General features: G+C 45.0%; 1 protein-coding gene and 1 pseudogene across 1 annotated transcript in view; both read right to left on the bottom strand.

The window, feature by feature from the left end:
* WWOX (WW domain containing oxidoreductase) overlaps positions 1 to 23521 on the bottom strand; it is a 1135448-nt gene that overhangs the window by 380763 nt on the left and 731164 nt on the right. The gene's annotated exons all lie outside the window — the stretch shown is intronic.
* LOC116555347 lies at positions 7896 to 11935 on the bottom strand (annotated as a pseudogene).

Genomic DNA, 23521 nt, shown 5'->3' with positions numbered 1-23521 from the left:
AAAAAAAAAAAAAAAAAAAGTCAAGAGAAAAGGCTAAGCCTGGTCACTGTGCTTTTCTATATCCCACCAACTGATAACACCAATGGGGACCTAGTACGTTGTCCAATGGCAGCAATGCTCTAAAGAAAGTTTCCAACTTTCAGAGAGAAAAACAAATAGGGCTGCTTGAGTTCAAAAGTCACTTCTGAAATAATGATAAATGGATGTCATTTGTCTTTGGGGGAAATTCTCTAAGGAACACGAGGGAGGAAGCTCAAGGTTCCCACTCTAAAGGCATCCTCCCCACTCATCTGCTGGCTTCTATGCTCCACCATGACACAGGATTCCACTGGGTTGTCCATTCTCTAATCAAAATCCCTCCTGAGAGGGCTGCCGTAGGACACGGATTCACACTAGCAGGGTGATGACTTTTTTAACCCAGGAAGGAGAGATGGACGCATTTTCCCATACTCCATGCCATTGCCAACAGCTGAACTAGTGAAGCAAGCAGGTGTTAGGAGAGCCAGGGCATGTGGAGTGGCAGAGTGTGGTAGGTTTTAGAAAGTGCTCACAAGTCCTTTGATAGACCTCCCTTCCAATGGCGAGGCCAAGGTCCCCTCTCCTAAATATGATCTTTACTGGTGAACTTCCAATCAATAGAATGTAGCTGTAGTTACACTGCTTGACACTGCATGATATCTAAGAACAGGGCTTAGAAGGCCGTGCTGCATCTTCCTCACCCACTCTCTGCGATCACTCATTCTGCGGGAGGCCAGAGGCCATATTGTGAGGCTGCTCAAGCAGCTGTACAGAGAGGCCCCCACCGGCTGCCAACAGCCATGTCTGTGAGCCCTCTTGGATGTGAGAATTCCCCCTTCAGTCAAGGCTTCTGAGACTGCAGCCCCAGCCAACAGCTTGCTGGCAACTTCAGAAGAGACCCTGAGCTAGAACCACCCAGCTAAGCTCCTCCCTAATTCCTGACCCACAGAAACTATGAGATTCTAAGTACTTATTGTTTTAAAGTACTACATTCTGGGGTAATTTGTTAGGCAGCAGTGGATAACTGTTGCAAATACCTAGGTGGTGAGTTGGTGGATCCAGGTAAAAGTGACAAGAGTAACACAAGTAGCTATCACTGAAAGCAAGGAAAGAGGAAGGATATTTGAGAAAATTACGAAGAGATCACCAATATGAGAACCTGCCAAGGACGTTTTCCTGCCCCATGTCTTCCAAGAGACAGCATTCTCCCTTGGCTTGACATGCAGTGCTACAGATAGATGCTCATTAAAAGCTTCTAGAAGTCATAGTCATTATTATTTTGGCTAGAATGTACTGAGTACTTATTGAATACTTATGCTTTGTGCTTTACATAAATGATCTTATTTCCTCTTCTCAATACCCCTAACAATGGAAATAGTATTATGATCACTCTTTCACAGATGAGAAAAACTCAAGAAGAGAAAGATGGAGTGACCCATCTAAGGACTTGCACCGAACCATCACGCAGCTTGCCTCTTGGTGTGCAGGGCATGGATGCTGGCTTTGTGCACCTGGGCATGGGCACTGATGGCTCCCACATAGGGTACCAGTGGATACTGAAAGCCATAGAAGAAACTCACTGCATCTTCCTAGAGCATCCATTTTATTCACTACTAAGCAAAATAAGATATCTTTTTTTTTTTTTTAGATGGAGTTTCACTCTTGTTGCACAGGCTGGAGTGCAATGGCACTATCTTGGCTCACTGCAACCTCCGCCTCCCAGGTTCAAGCTATTCCCCTGCCTCAGCCTCCCGAGTGGCTTGATCCCAGGCATGTGCCACCACGCCCGGCTAATTTTGTATTTTTAGTATAGATGGGGTTTCATCATGTTGCCCAGGCTGGTCTTTAACTCCTGATCTCAGGTGATCCGCCTGCCTCAGCATCCCAAAGTGCTGGGATTACAGGCATGAGCCACCGCGCCCAGACAAGACATCATTTTTCCACTGACATGAACACAGGTATTTTGAGTGAAATGCAAACTTTCCCAGGAGCTTTCAGTGTACATCTTGGAGGTTGATAGGGGGCTACTGCAAAGGATGTCAACCCTCCAGAAGCATAAGTGTATTCTTTGCCGAAAGCACTAGCTAAGACATAGCTTGTCAAGGGGGAAATGAGGGCTGGAAGGCAAACATGACCTCAGAAGTCATAGAGATGCTACTCAGAGAGCCAAGGCCTTCAGACCCCAAATTCTGAATGGTTCGAAGCTCTGCAAGCCCTCCACCAGCCAGGCTGTGGCAGCTGCAAGGTCTGGAGGGCTTGGAACAAAGTCCCTTCTTGTCTTAGAGGATTCACTCCCAAAACATCCCATTCTGCCCCTCCACTTCCACTACCATTGTGATTACTGCTGCATCATTAGTGCCCTTAAAAAGAACAAGGTTTCCAAATCCTCCTAAACAGGTTTGCAATGATTGCAATGGCGCTTTTGATAAATAATTGAAGAAGACGCGCCTGACCTGACAGCTGCAGGGGGTGAGGATGGGGCTGGAGGAGGAAGAAAAAAAGGACGCTCCGCAAACGACAGAAATAGTCATTTACACTGGCAAGGAGGTAAGGAACTCTCTGACTCCCAGGGGGGCCCGAGCCGCTCAGATGTTCCCTCCAATACAGGCTGATGCCGTCCTGCTTGGCCAAATCAACCTGAACAGCCCAGAAAGCTGCACGGCCGTACCTGTCAGCCCCAATCGGCGCTGCAGAAATTTTGTTAGGAAAATAGATGTACTGAGATTCAATTTTTCGATTGTCTGAAGGCTTAATTTAGTGACCTTGGAAAATATCTCCTAGAGGTGAAAGAAGACGCTGGGGATCTGCTGGGGGAAGGGGGCTTCCCTCGTAATGGGTAATTCGTTTACTCTAATTTTCAGGCTTCTTCAGGAAGGCATGAAAATAGTCAGATAGGGGCTACCAGAAAGTGGCGGAAGCGAGAGCCATAGAAAACAGAGAAACTCCCAGCCATAGTGCACTACTTTCTCAAGAGCAAATAGACATCATGATAATATGCACATATATGTTTTATGTGTGCGTGTATATATATATATATATATATATATGCTTGTTATGAAAATCTTAAACATACACAAAGGGCAGACAATAATAACCCCATATAGCTATATACCTATCATTCAGATGCAAACATTACTAGAAGGTTGACAATGCTTCTTTCCTTACAACCTGTCCCTCCTCTTCTTTTTTTTTTTTGAGACCGAGTCTCACTCTGTTGCCAGGCTGGAGTGCAGTGGCGCGATCTCAGCGCACTGCAACCTCTGCCTCCCGAGTTCAAGTGATTCTCCTGCCTCAGTTTCCCAAGTAGCTAGGATTATAGGCATGCACCACCCCTCCCAGCTAATTCTCAGCTAATTTTTGTATTTTTAGTAGAGACAGGGTTTTACCATGCTGGCCAGGATGGTCTGGATCTCTTGACCTCGTGATCCTCCGCCTCGGCCTCCCACAGTGCTGGGATTACAGGTGTGAGCCACCGCGCCTGGCCTTCATTCTTCTTTTGTTGCAGCAGCTCTTGCTGCTGCTGTTGCAGAAGTATTTTGTTGACTTTTTTTAATTTAAATTTTTTTTTTTTTTTTTGAGACGGAGTTTCACTTTCGTTACCCAGGCTGGAGTGCAATGGCGCGATCTCGGCTCACCGCAGCCTCTGCCTCCTGGGTTCAGGCAATTCTCCTGCCTCAGCCTCCTGAGTAGCTGGGATTACAGGCATGCGCCACCATGCCCAGCTGATTTTTTGTATTTTTAGTAGAGACGGGAGTTTCAACATGTTGACCAGGATGGTATCGATCTCTTGACCTTGTGATCCACCCGCCTCGGCCTCCCAAAGTGCTGGGATTTAAAATTTTTTATAGAGATAAGGGTCTCACTATGTTGCCCAGGCTGGTCTTGAACTCCTGACCTCTAATGATGCTCTCCCGTCAGACTCCCAAAGCACTGGGCTTACAGATGTGAGCCACTGTGCCTGGCTCTGAAGTATCTGAAAGCAAGCCCCAGACCTCATGTCATTTTTCCTCTGCTGAGTATATACGTCAGATGGTATTTGGAAGGGGCAGGGTTACTCTGGCGCTCAACAGCTTTTCTCATTAATAAAACTGCTCAAAGAAAAATGCCAGCAAGTGGGAGGAGCTCTGGAATTGGGAGTTCCAATTTTAGCTACAATCTTCACTTCCTGTAGGATCTTGGGATATACTGAACCTCTGAGAATCAGTTTCCTTAGGTTGGGGAGAATAATAACTAACAGGCCTGCTGGTGGGGACTGAATGAGACGTGATTTTCTAAAATCTTTGGCACAGAATCTGGTACAGGATAAGGGAGTGGTATGATAATTAACTGCATGTGTCTTAGACACTGGATGACAATACCAAAAATAAAAACAAAACAAAAACAATTGTAGGTGTCAACTTGACTGGGCCACAGGGTGCCCAGATACCTGACGAACCATTATTTCTCAGTGTGTGTCTGTGAGGGTGCTTCTGCATGAAATTAACCTTTGAGTCGGTAGAGTGAAACTGATTGCCCCGCCCTGTAAGGTTGGATCTCATTTAATTTGTTAAAGGCCCGAATGAAACAAAACTCTGAGTAAGAAAGAATTTTTTCTTTTTGCCTGACTGTCTGAAAGCTGGGACACTTGTCTTCTGCCTTTGAATGAGGTTTCTACCACTGGTCCTTCTGGGTCTCCAGATCGCTCGCTACAGATCTTGGGACTTCTTGGCTTCCATACTTGTGTGAGCCAATTCACCAGTTCCTAAAATCTCATCTATCTATCTATCTATCTATCTACCTACCTACCTACCTACCTATCACCTATCTACCGTCTGTCTCTGTTTTTCATCCATCCATCCATCCATCCATCCAACCTCGATCCTGATTTATGATGGTTCTACTTACGATGTTTAGAGTTTATGATGGGGTGGAATGGCAAGGAGGAGAAGGCCAAGGGTTTAAATCCTGGCTTTGCCATTCACAGCTCTGTTCCTTTGGCAAGTCCCTTTAACCTCTATGAGTTTTGATTACCTATCTGTAAAAGGGGGAAAACTCCATCTACATTTGACGATTAAATAGAAGAATGTAAATAGAATGTAAAAAGTACTGCTCAAAGGACAGTGGCTTGAGAGACCCTGTGACATGCTTTCCAATTCAGCTGAGGCTAAATGGCAATTGCAAAAGAGAAATAAGTGTGCCCACTTTATAGGGTTGGTGGGCTAGAGACAATATCGGTAACTACAATTAATGAAAGTTCCCTGCACATAATTGCCACACAATATAGTATCATAATTTATAAAGGGCAGCGTGTGAAATTTTCTACATAATGAGAGACTATATCATGTTTATTATTACGACATGTGTCTGATAGAATTTCGTATACAGTAGGACCTTAATAAATATGATATATTGTTATAAATTAAATTAGTATATATAATTATATACTAATGATAATTTAAGATGCCCAGTGCAGTGCTGGACATCAGATGGTAGACACCTCATGGACAGATGGCAGGAAACAGGAACAATGATGACGATGATGGTGATGGAATCCTGTACCTGGCGGTGCTGCCTAAATGTTGGTCCTAACTGTATCCCTTCTTCTCACTCACCTCCAGAACTCCAGCACGACCTCCAATTCTGCATCCCCCAGTTTTGGCCTGGCCCCCAGATTAACGCCCGGGTTCATCAAAGGCTCTTCTCTCTGGAGGCTGAGCTTTTACTGTCATTGTCTTTGCCACTGTGACAGGGGGCAGAAGCCAGGCCTTGGAGTCCCCAGCGCCCAGCCCCCAGTGGGGAGTTCACATTAGATTAGCTGGCCTCCCTCCTTCCTACTGTCACTTGCCGCTTCCTGTACCATTGGCAGGGGTGTCATTAAGGCCTCACAGCCTGAGGAGCTAATAGACACACCAGGGCTCCCAGATGCCAATGCCTGCAGCAATTTACACCTCTTGACACTCAGCAGCTAACTTCCCTTCATAACCTGACAACTTCCACAGCGACTGTGTCCCCCAATCATGCCAGCCAGCCTCGACACCTTAATCTGACTCCTAATGAGGAGGTGCTGTGCCTGCTTCCCATCCTGAAATAACAACACTGGCTGGGGGATCCACGTGTTTTTGTTTTTGTTTTTTCTGAGATGGAGACTTGCTCTGTCACCCAGGCTGGAGTGCAGTGGCATCACCTCAACTCACTGCAACCTCCACCTTCCAGGTTCAAGTGATCCTCCTGCCTCAGCCTCCCCAGTAGCTGGGACTATAGATGTGAACCACCACGCCCAGCTAATTTTTTTTTTTTTTGGTATATTTAGTAGAGACAGGGTTTCACCATATTGGCCAGAGTGGTCTCAAACTCCTGACCTCAGGCAACCCACTCACTTTGACCTCTCAAAGTGCTGGGGTTTCAGGCATGAGCCACCACACCCAGCCTCTGTGTCTCTTAGATGTCACTCTTCCAGTTCCTTTCAGCCCTGGGGCCTCCTTGCTGGAAAATGGAGCTGGAAATGTGTTAAAGAGAAACGTGGAGAACAGAAGACGGTCCTAGAGATTACACACCTCATTCTGGAGCCTCACAGACCCCAGCTCTACTTTCTCTGTGAATTCATGTCAATGAGCCTTGCTTTCCTCATCTGTAAAATGGGCAGGATCATGGTGCTTTGATGTCGTCTGCATGAAGCTCTTAGCACCGAGCCCAGCACTTGGCCAGTGTGCAGTTAACATCTGCTCTCACTGTCTTAGATGATCAGCCATTCAGGTTTTCATTCATTTACCCTTTTGCTTGATGTCTATGTACTTTACAGTTGGGGGCACAGCTAAATTTGCTGTAACCCCCACAGAAAGGCAGCCTGGAGTTCTGGAGAGAGCAGTTTTGTGATCAGAGAGACCAAGGGTCAAAGCTCTCCAGTTCCCTTATACCATCTATAACATGGTGGCGGGGAGGGACAGGAAAGCAATATGGGGAGGAAATCATCTAAACCCAGCTGATTAGTCCTAAAGAGCAAAGGAAGAAACATATTCAAAAAATATAATAGCTCCGTGGTCCAGTCTATGCTGCACGATCAATGAATACCACTTCTAGTTACAGAGAAAAGGAGACCGAGGCAGAGGACAGCTAACGAAATGCAGAATTGTCACACAGCTGATAAGATGGGCAGCTGTGAATCTGACCTTATACCACCCCTCACATCTCGCCACTGTGCTCTTATCATGGGTTGAATGGTGGCCTCCAAAAAGGCAGCTCCATAGCCAAATCCCTGCAACTTATGAAGGCAAGCTCATTGGGAATCAGACCTCTGAGAAGTAACTAAGCTAAGGATCTTGAGATGAGATCAGCCAAGAAGACTCTAAATCCAAAGATGAGTCTCTTCACAGAAGAAAGGCAGAGGGAGATTTGAGGCAGACAGGAGTGGTGAACACAGGAGGGGAAGGCCATGTGGCCGCAGAGGCAGGGACTGGAGTAATATGGTCACAAGCCCACAATTGCCAGCAGCCACCAGAAACACAAGAAACAAGGAACAGATTCTTAGCTACAGTCTCTGAAAGATATGCAGCCCTGCCTTGATTCTGGATGTCTGGCCTCCAGAACTATGAGAGAATACATTTCTGTTGTTCTTTTTTTTTTTCTCTTGAGACAGAGTTTCACTCTTGACTCCCAGGCTGGAGTACAATGGCATGATTTCAACTCACTGCAACCTCCGCCTCCCAGGTTCAAGTGATTCTCACGCCTCAGCCTCCCAAGTAGCTGGGATTACAGGTCCGCCACCACGCCTGGCTAATTTTTCTATTTTAGGTGGAGACGGGGTTTCACCATGTTAGCCAGGCTGGTCTTGAACTCCTGGCCCCAAGTGATCCGCCCACCGTGACTTCCAAAGTGCTAGGATACAGGTATGCCAGGTTGTCTTTGTACAATATTTTATTAAAGAGCTTTACAGAATAATATCTAGACTCTAGATACAGCTGCCAAGGAGAGCCGGTTATGCTGTGGGGACTGGCTGACAGATGGCAGGTGGCTCTGACTTCCCACCCTTTGGTTCTGAGATGGGGATGGTGAGGAATATCTCATCTTTGGGTTCCATGATGCTCACGTGCCCAGGCAGAGGCGTCTTAGGGCCAGTCTTACTGGTTGGGTCCCAGGGCAGCATGGCTTTCACCTTGATGCCCAGCACACCCTGTCTGAGCAGCATATGGCTCACAGCAGCATCGATGTATTAATTAATAGGGTCCACCGCTGGGCATCAACAGGTCCTCTACAAACTTTGTGGATTTGGCCCTCTGTCCTCGGGGTCTCCCAGACACCACATTGGCAGCCTTTGGCCTCCTATTCATGATGAACCACAACTCACCACTGCAGGCCCTCTATACAGCAAGCCCTCCTTGGAGTTTGTAATGCAGGCTCTGCCTGGGCAACGGGACCCCAGACCTCTGGGGCCACCTTTTCAGCATGAAGCTCTACACTGCCCTCTGGGAAGTCAAACCTCTTCTGAACTCCAGCAGCCAATTCCAGAATCCCCGGCTGTTCTCACCAAGAACATTCTGTGTTTTGGTGGGTAAGATGATAGTGTGATATTGTGCCAGAACTGCTAGCCTTTGCTTACCAGTAATAACTAAAATAAGCAGCCCAGGATAACTAAGATCTGTGTGTAAACAAATGCTTATCTTGACTTCTGTAAACCACTGAAGTAACAAACAGAATGACAAAAGTCCCCTGGCCCTTGGAATGTCCGGAGACCCCCCCAGGAGGTGAATTACAGAATCCCCTGGCCCTTGGAATGTCTGAAACCTTTTCATCCCCATTCCCGCTCCTCACCCCTACTCCCAAGGTGGTTTTTCGGGTATAAAAAGTCTTGGCACCCTCCTTTCGACGCCACAGGTTGGAGAAACGTGAGTCCTCTGTGGTCGCCGGCATAATAAATGACCCTGCAATCTGGCATACTTTTGTCTTGGTGCTAACTTTCTACGCTCGATCCAGTACAATAGTTTCTGTGCTAATGGGTTCAACTTGGATCTCAGCTCCAGAGTAGCATCTTTAGCCAGCTCCTGAGGAAGAAACGGATTCTGCTCAGCTTCAAAGATGCCATCAGCAACCAATATCCTCTTCTTGGAAATTAACACTGCCATCTTGCTGCCACACGCCATCAAAAGGAAAGCAGACTGCGCCTTTCTTAGATCTTGCTAAAGGAAGTCAGGACAGTGCATTAAGAAAAGGCTGCCATGGAACAGGTCTGGGCAGGAGTCAGCCCTGCCATTTGGTTGCTTTATCGCCTTATGAAACTCACTTGACCACCCCGAGTGCCAGCATCCTCATCTATAAAGTGGAGTTGTTCACGACTATTATCATTTTTCCCCTAACCTTGTAAGGTTTAGGGGATGGTGAGCGAGAATGCACAGAGCACGTGGCTTATGACTGTAATGCCGCCATTTTCTACTGCCACCACTACCAGAAATGAAAACCACCACCAATCAAAACAAAAGTAACTCAAAAATTGCTCCCAAAGGAAATGTGTGTCACTTCTTCTCTGCTCTATTTTCACATGAAGTGCCTATGACCCTGATATAGTTTGGGTGTGTTTCCACCCAAATCTCAACTTGAATTGTATCTCCCAGAATTCCCACATGTTGTGGGAGGGACCCAGGGAGAGGTAACTGAATCATGGGGTCTGGTCTTTCCGGTGGTATTCTCGTGATAGTGAACAAGTCTCACGAGATCTGATGGGTTTATCAGGGGTTTCCGCTTTTGTTTCTTCCTCATTTTCTCTTGCCGCCACCATGTAAGAAGTGTCTTTTGCCTCCCGCCATGATTCCAAGGCCTCCCCGGCCATGTGGAACTGTAAGTCCAATTAAACCTCTTTTTCTTCCCAGCCTCGGGTATGTCTTCATCAAGCGTGAAAACAGACGAATACAGGCCCTGAAGTACTTTGCTTGTTTTTTATCCCAGGACCTACGAATGTATCTGACATGTAGCAAGTGCACAATACGTATTGATTAGAGGAATGAGTGAATGAATGAGGAAAACAGAGTTCTAGAGCCAGTGACTTAACCTTTGGCAGGAGCTCGGACTGAATCCAGTAAATCAACCAATCACACATTCAAGTCAATAAAAATTTCATCATCATTGGGTCATTTTATTGTTAGAGAACCTTTCTATAGGCAAAATGAAGCATCTGAATGTGTCTATGTGTAGAAATGTTTATAAAAATTAAAATGAGAGTTGTTTTTAACCTTTATATATTTCTAAAGATTGTTTACAATCAAATGGATTTTTTTAAACTTTTATTTAAGGTTTCAATAAATAAAAAGTAAAATAAAATAAAGTAACAGAAAAACAAGTTAGATTCAGAGGCTAGAAAGCTACAGTGAACAAGTATCAAGGCAAGAGATTGCTTTGGGGTCAGAAGTTTGAGACCAGCCTGGGCAACACAGCAAGACCCTATTGCTACAAAAAACAAAAATCATCGCAGTATGGTGACTCGCCCTCGTAGTCCTGGCTACTTGGGACTCTGCAGTGGGAGGATGACTTAAACACAGGCATTAGAGTTTGTCGTGGGCTACGACTGCACCATGGTACTCTAGCTAGGTGACAGAGCAAGTTCCTTTCTTTAGAAAAAAAAAAACAAAACAGTCTAGGAAGCTCACAGTAGCCAGTCCTTCCATCCCTTTAGGGAAATAGCAAAGTTAAGACATGCATATCAGCTCAGGCTCAAGAGGCCTTAAATGCACACATTTGCACAGATATGTACATAGATTTATATAAACTCCCTGATACCAGGGGCTGGGTCTGTTTTATCAAACAATGTCCATTAAACTTCAGATGAAGGCGTTATTAAACATTTGTTGAACAAATGGAACATCTTTAGAATGCTATATGTGATGACACAGACAAGTGACCTCTCTCCTTGTGCAGCACCGTGAGATGTGGGTCACCATGGTGAACATTCAGGCACTGATAAGCGATGATGACTTCCCTTACATTTTCCTGCTTTAGGAGACACCTGCCTCTTATTGAACCTGGAATGGTGGGACGGGGTGGGAATCCGTACTTCCTCATTCATGCAGGCGGCTGATACAATAAGGCGATCATCAACTCCTTCCCCCTGAAGCCCCCCACTAGCCGGCTGCCCCAGCTGCAGAATGCACACATCTGCCGGCATCATTAAGGCATTTCTATACAGCACCCACCAAGGCCCGACCCTGTGACCATTTCCACCATTAGATTTGAGTGACCTTAGCAGCGGGGCTGAAAGGCCGAAGAATTAATTCACAGAACCACAAGCTCAATTTAAGATTTAATTTGAGATAACGAAGAGCTACTGAAAGTGTATTCAAACTTCTAAGCATGCAATAAAAGGCCTTTCCCTGTTTTCCAAGTTGAATATGAATCCAGTATTTCTTTAACAGATTTATTCACAAATTTACAAACAACATGAAAGCCCTCTTTTCTCTGTTTCTAATTCTCCTCTTTATTTTTTTTTTTTTTAGGTTTTTTTGGCTTAATCAAGCCCCTTTATGATGTTTCTTGTTGGGAATTTTTAGTTGTTCCTCCCTAATTTACAAATGCCTGTTCTTTAAGAATTACCTTTTGGTTTGATTGCATTCTTGAAGAGAAAACAGGCTTCCCTAAGACTCTCTGCCTACCTTTAGCTCCCGTGCATTCCAAGCTAAATAGGCTAAGCGTCTTTTTTTTCAATAACGATGATCTTGCATAAAAAGTGTTCGCCCTGCAACGTAACTCTCATCAAGAAAAGGTGACGGAGGGATTCAAAATAATATTCCTCTCATTAGAAACATGGTGCCACTTGGTTCCAGTGAACTCTTAGGCTCTGAAGACTTTATTTATAAAATATTTAGGATTCTAGGTGGGAACAGGAATTTTAGTTGGTTCAAGTAGATTTTTTTTTTTCTTTAGATAGAGTCTCGCTGTCACCCAGGCTGGAATACAGTGGTGCGATCAATGCTCACTATAGTCTCCACCTCCCGGGTTCAAGCCATCCCCCTGCCTCAGCCTCCTGAGTAGCTAGGATTGCAGGTGGGTGCCACCACACCTGGCTAGTTTTTGGATTTTTAGTAAAGACAGAGTTTCACCATATTAGCCATGTCAGGTCTTGAATTCCTGACCTCAGGTGACCCACCCACTTTGGCCTCCCAAAGTGCTGGGATTACAGGCATAAGCCACCATACCTGGCCTCAAGTAGATTTTTTGACACTGAAGAGTTTATTTTAGGCTCAGCATGGTGGCTCACGCCTATAATCCCAGCACTTTGGGAGGCCAAGGGAACAGGGTCACTTGAAGCCAGGAGTTTGAGGTCGGTCTGGCCAACACAGTGAGACCCTCTCTCTATAAGAAATGTTAAAAATAGCTGAGCATGGTGGTGGTGCATGCCTATAGTCCTAGCTACTTAGGAGACTGAGGCAGGAGGATTGCTTGAGCCTGGTGGGTTGAGACTGCTGTGAGCAAGATGCCATGGCCCTCTAGCCTGAGTAACACAGTGAGATTCTGACTCTTAAAAAACTGTTGCATATTCCCACTCACAAGTGGGTGTTGAACGATGAGAACACATGGACACAGGGAGGGGAACAGCACACACCAGGGCTGTTGGGGGGTGGGGCCTGGGGAGGGATAGCAGTGGGTGGGAGGATAGGGGAGGGATAGCATCAGGAGAAATACCTAATGTAGATGACAGGGGGATGGATGCAGCAAACCACCATGACATATGTATACCTATGTAACAATCCTGCATGATCTGCACATGTATCCCAGAACTTAAAGTATAATAAAAATAAAATAAAATAAAAATAAAAAATACGAAAAAAAGTTTAATATTTGAAATTCCAGTCGGAGATGGGAATTGTTTGCTTTGGACTCGGAAGCCTGAATCTATGATGGTATTTGCCGAATGTCTATTTTGTGTCTGACATTGTGCTATGTTACTTTGCATTTTCTCAAAGACTCAGTCCAGCCTTAGAAATAGACTTGGGTTTAAAGCTCAGCAAGTAACTGAGTCCCCTGAGCCTCTGTCTTTGTCATCTGTGAACGACCACATGCCTTGATGCTTCCTGACAACCACTTTATAAGTTATAAACATAGACACTTATATGGGTATAAAAACACCACAGGTCACCTGAGCTTGACCCTGGGACACTGCTGGGAATGGGTGAACTTCCTGGGAACTGCAAACACTCTGGTCACTGTGAAGATTACACAATAGGCAAAGGCCAGGACCACAGTATTTTGCAATCCTGAAGCCCATCTACTTTATTAGCCACTGGGTTTTCAAAATGAGAAGCTATATGGTGTGTTGGTGGGGAAGAAGGGTAAACCAGAGGCCCGATACAGCTGTTGCTGGGGGGGCGGGGCAGGCAGCGGGTTGGCTTCCGACCCACACTTTGTCATTACTAGCTGTGTAGCCTGGGGCAAGCCTGTGCCTCAGTTTCCTCACTTCTGTCACCTTGCTGCTCATCAGGTAAGAGACGATGCTCTGCATGGGGCTGATAAGTGGATGGGTGGTGAAACTACAGTTCCCAACACAGAAGGCAAATAGGAGAAAGCACACTCACACATTTGATGCAGTGCAGTGGATTAAACAGTGTCACCCCAAAAACATGTTCACCCAGATCAACATGGGACTTTCTCTGGAAACAGGGTCTTTGCATATGTAATTAAGATAAGGGCTGAGATGAGATCATGTCCATGAGGTGGGGCCTACATCCAATGACTGGTGTCCTCATAAGAGATGGAAAGGGCCAGGTGTGGTGGATCATGCCTATAATCCCAGCACTTTGGGAGGCAAAGGTGGGTGGATCACGGGGTCAGGAGTTCAAGACCAGCCTGATCAACATGTTGAAACCCCATCTCTACTAAAAAATACAACAATTACCCATGTTTGGTGGTGTTTGCCTGTAATCCCAGCTACTGAGAAGGCTGAGGCAGGAGAATCACTTGAACCTGGGAGGTGGAGGTTGCAGTGACCTGAGATCACACCACTGCACTCCAGCCTGGGTGAAAGAGTGAGATTCTATAAAAAAAAAAAAAAAAAGAGAGAGAGAGAGAGAGAGAGATGCAAAGGACACACAGCCAGAAGAGAAGGTGATGTGAGGATGGGAATAGAGGCTGTAATGTGATGTTTCCAAGCCAAAGGACACCAAGAATTGCCAGCAGTCACCAGAAACCAGGGGACAGGCATGGCATGTTTTCTCCCTCATAGCTTCCAGAAGGAACCAACCCCACCAATGCCTTGATTTTGGACTTCTGGCCTCCAGAACAACGAGAGAATCAATGACGGTTGTTTTAAGCCACCCAGTCCACCCAGTTTGTGGTAATTTGTTACGGCCAGCCCAGGAAACACGTACACGTGGCATGGTTGGTATTAAAATGCAAGGTACTTGCCTGAAGAGAGGCCCTGTAGTCTTACTTTCACCAAGGTTTTCATTACATCTCAAGGAGGGGGACACACTAATCCTAAGTCTGTCCACTGATCCCAAGAAAAACCGCCTAAATTTTCTTAGCAGGCAATGGCCAACTCTTCTGATGGGAATGGGGCTGAACAGAAGTTTGCAGATCATCAGTAAGGAAGATTTGTATTTAAGGATGGGACAATGACTTAGGAACACAGAGATGTCCCCAAATAATACTCCCAGGTCTTAGTTGACTCCACCATTGTTTCTGGCATATTCATGGTGCCACTTCCACTGTTCTAGGGCATGCAAAGTCTTCAGCAGCAAAACTATGGAAAGAACATTCTGGTACTGAAAATTAGGCTCTTTGGCATCAACACTAAAGAGTTTCCATGATTGTTCTTGCCCTATTACAGCATCTAGATGTCAGTGGCCAGGGGTTTCTCTTGTGTCTTCAGCAAGCAGAGAGTGGGTCAGTGTGCATCCTGAGAGCTTACTAGAGCGCCAGGCCCATTACAGGTGCTCATGGTTATCCAAGGAATCCTAACAATGACAATACAGCAGTAAATGGGAAGAACAATACCTGAGTTATTTTATTTTCCTCCATATCGCTACATTACCATCCCCATTTTACAGATGTTTATAGCAAGCTAAGATCATAAATGAATGAATAAATAAATAAGTAAATAATGAGTCCATCTAGGAAGAAGCAGACTCAGAATCGAGTTCAAGTCTCACTCAAAAGAAGGCTGAGTGCAAGTCTCACTGATGCAAGCACTTAAGCTCGGAACCATCAGCAGAGATATTGCCAAGCTTTGTTTATGGATGAAAATGCTGGGAGCCTGTGCCACCATGCTGCTGATGCAGGGCAGGTGAGCCCCAGAATTGGGGCTTAGCCCAAGAGGGTTCTTGGCTCTGTCCAGGAAAATTCAAGGGCAAACTGGTGTTGTCAGCGACTTTTATTGACGGGACAGTGTATAACAACAGCTCCTTGCAAAGCAGGGTTACCTCACAGGCAAAGCGCCCAGAGTGGCAGTTCCAAGGCAGTTCTGCAGTCATATTCATACCTATTTTAAATTATAGGCAAATTAAGTGGTGGATTATGCAGAAATTTCTAGGAAAAGGGTGGTAACTTCCAGGTTGTTGGGTCGCTGCCAAGGGAAGGGGCAGTAACTTCTAGGTGTTGCCATGGAAATGGTAAACTGACATGGCACACTGGTGTACATGTCTTATGGAAAGGTACACCCACCCTAACCCCATTTTCGCTAGTCTTCAGTTTGGTCCGGTGTACAAGCCCTGTCTTTGGAATTGAGTCTTGCCTCTAGAGTCAAGTCCCACCTCCTACCTCACTGGGGGTCACTGAAGACACTGAGTGACAGAATTAAGTGATGGCTGACTGAAGTGGTCAATCAACTGGCCTGCTGAGGTGGACTCATTTCGCTTGAGAACCTGATGGGGCTGAGAACATCCAGAAGTGAACTCAACAGTTGTGGCCAACCGAATGGGAAAGAATGCAGAAGAGTAAACAGTTTGCTGTGGAATGGACGCCTGAGTACTACGGGCCTACTCCTGTGCTCAGTGCTTTACCATTACCATTTCAATTTAATTTTCTCGACAACCCTCTATTCTAGAGCTAAGCACAATGAGGATTAGTGAGACTAAGTGACTTACCCTGGAACATTCAACTCAGAAATCAGGAAGCAAGTCCAGGTTCCCCGACTCTTAAGCCGTACACTTAACCTCCACTTTATGCCCCTCTCTCAGCGTTAATGAGTTTCTGCCAATATTCTCACTTACACTTAAAAGCAACCTTTGGAATTATGTATATTGGCTCCATTTCAGGAAAGATGAAACTAAGGCCCTGAATAGTTAATGACTTGACTGGCAAGCTAGTTACATGGTGGAGGCAGCACTCAAAGCTGCCAGGCTAGACTGCTGTGGCATCTGAGTTCCCTGCAGCCTCGACCTACCTGACTCAAGCAAGCCTCTTGCCTCAGTCTCCTGAGTAGCTAGGACTACAGGCATGTACCACCATGCCTAGCTAATTTTTAAACTTTCTGTAGAGAGTGGGTCTCACTTTGCTGACCAGACTGATCTCAAACTCTGGGCTTCAAGAGATCCTCTTGCCTTGGCCTCCCAAAGTGCTAGGATTACAGGCACGAGCCACTGTGCCCAGCCTCAAAACTGGGCCTGCCTTGTCCTTGGGCATTCTATTGTACTTCAAGGCCTGGATTGATAAAGGCTATAGGAACAGCTTAACCAACCCTAATCCTCAGAGATAGGCTGTATGTGCTGGAGACGGTGATGGTGAGGCCGGGCTGGGGAAGGAGCTGGAACATGTCCCTGCCAGAACGTAGACTGGCTGTGATGTGTAGCCCAGGTATTCTTTCCGAAGTAAACTGTAGCCTTCAGCCATCAACCCTTCCGGGGAGTACCTGAATGTAGAAAGCTACCATCTACAAGGGCACATCCTTCCTGGGGCAGCCCAACCAATCACAAGTCAAGGCAAGTTTATAAAAGCCTGGCCACATTAGCCCAATAGGGCATAGCTCTGATGGGCCCTTTTAACTCCATGAGGTTGACTGAGACCCTTGCTATACTGCATCTCAGCTCAGTTTCTCCTTCTGCCCACTCCATCTGCATTCCCCTCCCTTCCACAGGTGTTAACTCCAAGGCACGCCCTAAGAAATGGCCTCCACAAGAAACCTGCACTCAGAGTCTACTTCCTGGAAAGCCCAATGAGATGGTTTCTCATTTCTAAAGAAAATGGCCTATGGCAATAAGAAGGTTTGACCTCATCAAAAAACTTTTCACTGGGGTGATTGGACTGCCTTCACACTCTTTCTGTCCAAGACAGACGGTGAGGAGGCGCAACCCAGGGGAAGTGAAAGGGCTGGGACCCAAAGAGGTCCTGGGAATTATAGTAGGAAGCCAAGAGAAGACAGGGCCCATTTGCCTACACACAAAGACTCATCCCCGATACCCAGGAGTGCAGGACTTAACATGGGCTAAACTTGAACTACTTGTTGACATAATTAGTGCTGGCTCAAAGCAAGAGCTTTTGTGGCCAACTTGGCGTGGGTTCGTGAATTTTGATTGGCAAATCTGAAGCAGAGTTCAGCCAAGCTCTACATCTATTTTGTAGCGTGCCTGATGCACATCTAGAGAAGCCAACTCTTTCGATAGATTTTTCAGTTTTATGGTTGTTGGTAGCTGAAGATATTAGCTCTTTAAGTAGACAAATGCTTCTGGCAGGCTGGCCTGCACTAGGAATAGGAGCAATGCCTTCGGGTTCCTTCTAAAATTAATGTAATAAGATGCATTAATCAGAATTCTATCAAGCCTACACACTTGGCCTGGGCTTAAGAAGCAATACTTTGAAATTGCAGTTGGCTAAGCTTCCCTATTCTTTGTGAATCAGAGTCAGGGTTGAAGGGGGAAAAAAAGAGGAAGAACAGAACTAACATTTAAGAAAAACTGGCAACAGGAAAATATTTAAGCAACTTTTCATTCCTTGGCTCCACCCGGGGCTATAGAGGGTTAGGGATGTTTGACCTTTGTATTTCCACAAACGTACTTCAGATTGTGTGATCAAAAACAGTTGGTCAGACCCCAAGCCAAGTCGGGACTGGTTTGGGCAATAGCTCAGACCCAAGGTATTTACTTGTTTGTTTCTGTCTAATAATAACTTACTCTGAGACTTGCAATGGAATCTTGGCTATTTCTTGCCTTCAGATGTTTATAACCAGGTGAGGAAAAATTTTGGAAGCTGAAATAGATTACACAGATGAGTACTTGGCATTGCATGACTTTTGACTTAAAGATTATCTTCTGAAACCAAAAAAAAAAAAAAAAAAAAATTGAGCCATAAAATCAGAGCCAACCCCAGTTTCTTCACAGCAACTGCTCATTTTTAGATGAAACTCTACATTTTAAAGTGGTATAAAAGTGTCCTGAACATTGTCCTACAATTTGGTCATGCTTTTAATGTGACACAGCTACATCTGTATTTACCATTACAACTCAGTACCCAAGAGATGAAAATTTTTAAAGACAAAGGGCCAGGCTTTTGTGGAACCATTTCCCCTCCTTGCATTAAAAAAAAAAAAAAAAAAAAAAAAGTGGCTCCTTCTTGTCTGGTAGATTTCAGTAATTGGCAGGATTTTGAGTAAGCTCTTTTAAGAGCCCTTCGTTTCTATTTTCACATTAAACACACTTGCAATATCTATTAAAAGCACAAATACTGAAGAACACACCAAGACTATCAATGAGCTTACATCTGGAGTCCTCGATATACCAGGAAAAAATGAAGAGAATGTTCACAGAGTTTTACTTCTTTGGGAACTCAAATGCTAGAAAAGAAAAGGGTGCCCTCTTTCTCTTGCTTCCTGATTCTATCCAGTGTCCCAAATTTTATATCAATTCTATACCGGAGAGTTTATCGGAGGGGGTCAAGTTAGCCATTTAGTTAAAACAACAGATACTGGATTCTGCCTTTATTCTAGGGAGTACGTATTCATATTAAGGCACAGGGGATTCCATGCTGAAAAAGCCAAAAGGAAGCATGGATATTCCTGCCATGTTCTGGCTGCAGCCACTTGGCCTGACAGTTCTAGGATTGAGCAACAGCCCAGGAAGGACACACAAGGTCACCCAGGGGACTTGGAAACATCTAGAAAGAGCAGGGCCAGTGAGTTGGTTGGGGAGAGAACCTCCGAGCTCTGTAGATATCTTGGAAGTCATTCTCAAGGTTACATTTGGGCAGACAGAGCCAGATGTGAGCGTGGACTCATAGGCAGCCAAGCAGCAAGAAAAGAGTCATTGAAACACTGGCAGAGAGGTCCGCTTGCAACTGCCCTTGGCCTCAGACAGAGACATTGCACTTCTAAAGCTTCTTTTGCACCTTTTCAGATTTCCTTAAAAGAACAGGAAGAGAAAGAAGGATTAAAACCCAGGGAAGTAAACGGAGCCGTAGCACAGCTGAAGTTTCCTTCCAGAGACTCCCTCTGCCTCCATAAATGTGTGTTTTGGAAGAAATCTCATGCATTGGGATAGGAGGTAGTCATGGTCTGAGATTTCAAACTTTTGGTCAGGGTCCTGGCAAGAGGGAGACAGCACACTCAAAACGGGTAATGTAAGAAGTGTTTAGTAAAGGCACTTGTTTGCAAAGGTTGGTGCAGGGTTTAAGGAAACGGCAAGGTTTCATACAATGTACTGGAGTTAGTAACAGCAGGAACAGCTCTTGCCTTTGCCAGACAAATGGACAGAAGCATTTTTTTTTTTTTTTTTTTTTTTTTTTTTGAGACAGAATCTTGCTCTGTCAGCCAGGCTGGAGTGCAGTGGCACAATCTCCGCTCACTGCAACCTCCATCTCCTGGGTTTAAGCAGTTCTCCTGTGTCAGCCTCCCAAGTAGCTGGGATTACAGGCATGTGCCACCATGCCTGGCTAATTTTTGTATTTTTAGTAGAGATGAGGTTTCACCACATTGGCCAGGCTGGTCTCGAACTCCTCATCTCAGGTGATCTGCCCACCGCAGCCTCCCAAAGTGGTGGGATTACAGGCGTGAGCCACCGCGTGCAGCCTGGATGAAAACTTCTACAGAGAAAGGTGGTCCACCATCACCCTGCAGGAAACAATCCTGAAAATTAAATTGCTAAATCCAACCAGAAGAAGAAAGGGCAAGAGATCTAACTGTGGCCAGCTTCCCAGGGCAGTTGGGAAGACCCGGAGAGGACAAAGGTAGCTGGTACACACACTGCACTCGAGAAAGCCCAGGGGTACTTTTGCCAGGGTAAACGAGAGGTCTAGCAGGGACACTGCCCACAGCTCCCCAACTTCAATCAGAAGGCCTTGGCTGTAATGTCTTCTCTATTGCCATGTGACATTAGGTGTTATTTCAAGGCAGAAGTTTTTCCCCAAAAGACCTCATTGGAAAACCTCAACCCTGGATGTCACCCTGGTTTCTTCCAAGTCTAAAGTGCATGATTCCACAGGAAAAACCGATGTAATCCCCAGAGGATACACCTTGAAATCGCACAGGCTGGAAAAGATCACAGCTGCTTGTATCTAAGGCATCATGGCAACCTCTTTTGTTTTATCCATATATGAAAAGCCAACATTCTAAATTAGGGCTTTACTTCATATGTTTTTTTCAAAAGAGGCTTCTTGCTAGTTTTATTACACAGTGGTGTGCAGGCATGTAAGGATTACAGACATACAATATTTTTTAACATATAGTATTTTTTTAATATCCTTTGAATTAACATAGAAACGTGCATTTTTTTTTCCAGTTTTTTAGGAAAAAAAAGACAGACTTCACCAGGAGGATAAAAAGAAGAGGGGCAGGGGAAATAAGAATTCCAGAAAGATGGAAAATTCTCGACCTAAGATGGAGGCGCATTTTTGTCAAAATTCTCTAGGAGAAAGAATTCGAATGGCTTTCCAGTAACTGACTCCACTTGCCGGCAGGGGAGGATCTGGGCTCTGTCCTCTCCTGTGTTGACACACTGTCCTGAAAACTTGAGCCACAGCCCGTGTGCCTGCACAGGATTACTAAGTGCAGATATCCGGGCAAGAAAAGAAAAGAAAACTCCTAAAAGAAACAGCAGGTGCCTTAAACCAGGGGAGACATAATAGAACCTACAGAACTGGGGGTGGGGAGACATACCACAGGAAGGTTAGCACCGGGGCCTCTACATTTTCTAATATAGATTAATGGCTTGCTCAGGCAAGCAGCTACACGCTTGCTAAATGTGCTGACCGCCTGAAATTAGCAAAGGTGGTGACTAAGGAAGGGAGAAAAAAATAAAAGAAAATGAGCCGAATCTGAATGTGCCTCACTCATCCCAGTCTGACATATGACAGGCAAAATTAACGGTGACAAAGAGAAAGCAACAAGTATTAGGGGGTAGAAAACAAACATCGAATGAATGTGATTGATCTCAAAGGAGGCCTTTTGTTGCTGCTGATGAGACCTTGGAGTCACAGTGGGTACTTGATGAACGTGCACACAGGAGCTCACACGTGCGCACACACACACATTCCTACCCACACACATACATCACATCCAGGGCCCCGCAGAATTAGATGGGCATGATTATATCTCTGTCTAACCAGGACAAAATGTGTGTCCCCAGAAATTAGAATCGATGATCTTGGACTCTGGCAAAACTCAGCTCAAGTATCATACTCCATCTGGTCAACATTTTACAAAAATGTTATTAATCTAACTCTTGAAAGGTATTAGGAAAGGCAGCATGGTTGTACTTAAACGTCTGAGTGTTTTTTTTTTTTTTTCAAAGCCTGTATATTTATAGCTTAGGAGGGGAAAAAAGGAAATTAAGGGGAAAAAAATCGAATGAAAAATACTTCAGACCTAAAACATCTCTTTGAGGTGAATAACTCTATGATAGCAAAACAATGAAAATCAGAAGCAATATTAAAGGTACATTTGAGATGCTGTATTTTTTTTTCCTAAAAATCTATCAACTAATTATAGAACAAAATATGTATACAAGTTGGGAAAAAAGACCACCTCACAGGTATCTCAGTATTTTCCTAGAACTAGGCAAAAATAAGAAATTACATAGGTTTACCTATAAGGGTACATTCCCTAACTGAGTTTCCCCAAAGATTCATAACAAAATTCTTATATTTGATTTTATTTTTCCATTTCAAGACAAACTCAACAATGTGTCAAATCTCTTTTAAAAATAGATGGGTTTAAGAAGATGTGAAATGAGAGTATTTTCCCCTGTCTTGTTTTCTATTAAAATTTAATTAGTCAGGGCTTTTGGGTTTTTTTTTTTTTTTTTTTTTTTTTTTGAGACAGAGTCTCACTCTGTCACCCAGGCTGCAGTGCAGTGGTGCAATCTTGGCTCACTGCAACCTCTGCCTCCTGGGTTCAAGTGATTCTTGTGCCTCAGCTTTCCTAGCAGCTGGGAATACAGGCACGTGCCACCACTCCTGGCTAATTTTTGCATTTTTAGTAGAAATAGGGTTTTGCCAAGTTGGCCAACCTGGTCTCAAACTCCTGACCTCGGGTGATCCACCTGCCTCAGCCTCCCAAAGTGCTGGGATTATAGGCCTGGCAAGATTTGTTTTTTTAACAAATATTTTGAAGAAGTTGTTTGATATGACGCAAGAACATAAGACCTGCCATGTTAAATTGGTGGCAGTCTGACATCAGGAGTTTGAGACCAGCCTGGCCAACATGGTGAAATCCCATCTCTACCAAAAATACAGTAATTAACCAGGCATGGTGGCTCATGCCTGTAATTCTAGCTACTTGGGAGGCTGAGGCAGGAGAATAGCTTGAACCTGGAGGGCGGAGATTGTAGTGAGCAGAGATCATGCAACTGCACTCCAGCCTGGGCAAAAGAGTGACACTCCATCTCAAAAAAAAAAGTTGATGAGGGACAAGCGTTCTCTGTTGATCCATCATGAGGACATAGCAAGAAGGTGGCCGTTTGCAAGCCAGGAAAAGAGCCCTCACCAGAAATCAAACCTGCTGTCCCCTTGATCTTAGATTCCCAGCCTCCACAATGGTGAGAAATAAAGTCTGTTGTTTAAGCCACCCAGTCTATGGTATTTTGTTACAGCAGCCTGTGCTGACCAGGACACTAAAGCTTACACTCATTAAGGGCAGAACCAAGATTCAGCCTGAGCTGGCCTCACTCAACCCCAGTGGATAACACTAAGACTGCAGGACATGTGTTAGGTGGATATGGCTTTTCTGATTGGCTGAGACATCAACCACTCCAATTCAGCTAGTGCCCACCAGTCCAACTGTTAAAAATCTGACTGTTACCACTGCACAGAGGCAGATCAACCAGTGAGCATCAGAGGAATCCAGGCACAGGGAAGTGCCTGAGCAAGGCATGGTGGGGAGGAATGAGCAGGATGCATACATTAGATACCCATAATGAGTTCAGCTCAACTGCAGATCCACATGTAAGTGGGTGGGAGGGTGGGGGAGACAATAACGTGAGGTTCCAGAGCAGAAGCTTCATGTACCAAGCTGAAGGATCCAAACATTAGTTTGTGTGGAATCTGGAAACTGTTTAAGTGTTTGGATATTCAATACAACTATGCATGGCATAGTTTCCGGATGACAGTCAACATTCATTAAGTATAT

Source organism: Sapajus apella, unplaced genomic scaffold, assembly GCF_009761245.1.
Source record: "Sapajus apella isolate SASKATOON/1434 unplaced genomic scaffold, GSC_monkey_1.0 scaffold15, whole genome shotgun sequence".
NCBI classification, from domain to species: domain Eukaryota; kingdom Metazoa; phylum Chordata; class Mammalia; order Primates; family Cebidae; genus Sapajus; species Sapajus apella.
This window is presented reverse-complemented; position numbering and strand designations above follow the sequence as displayed.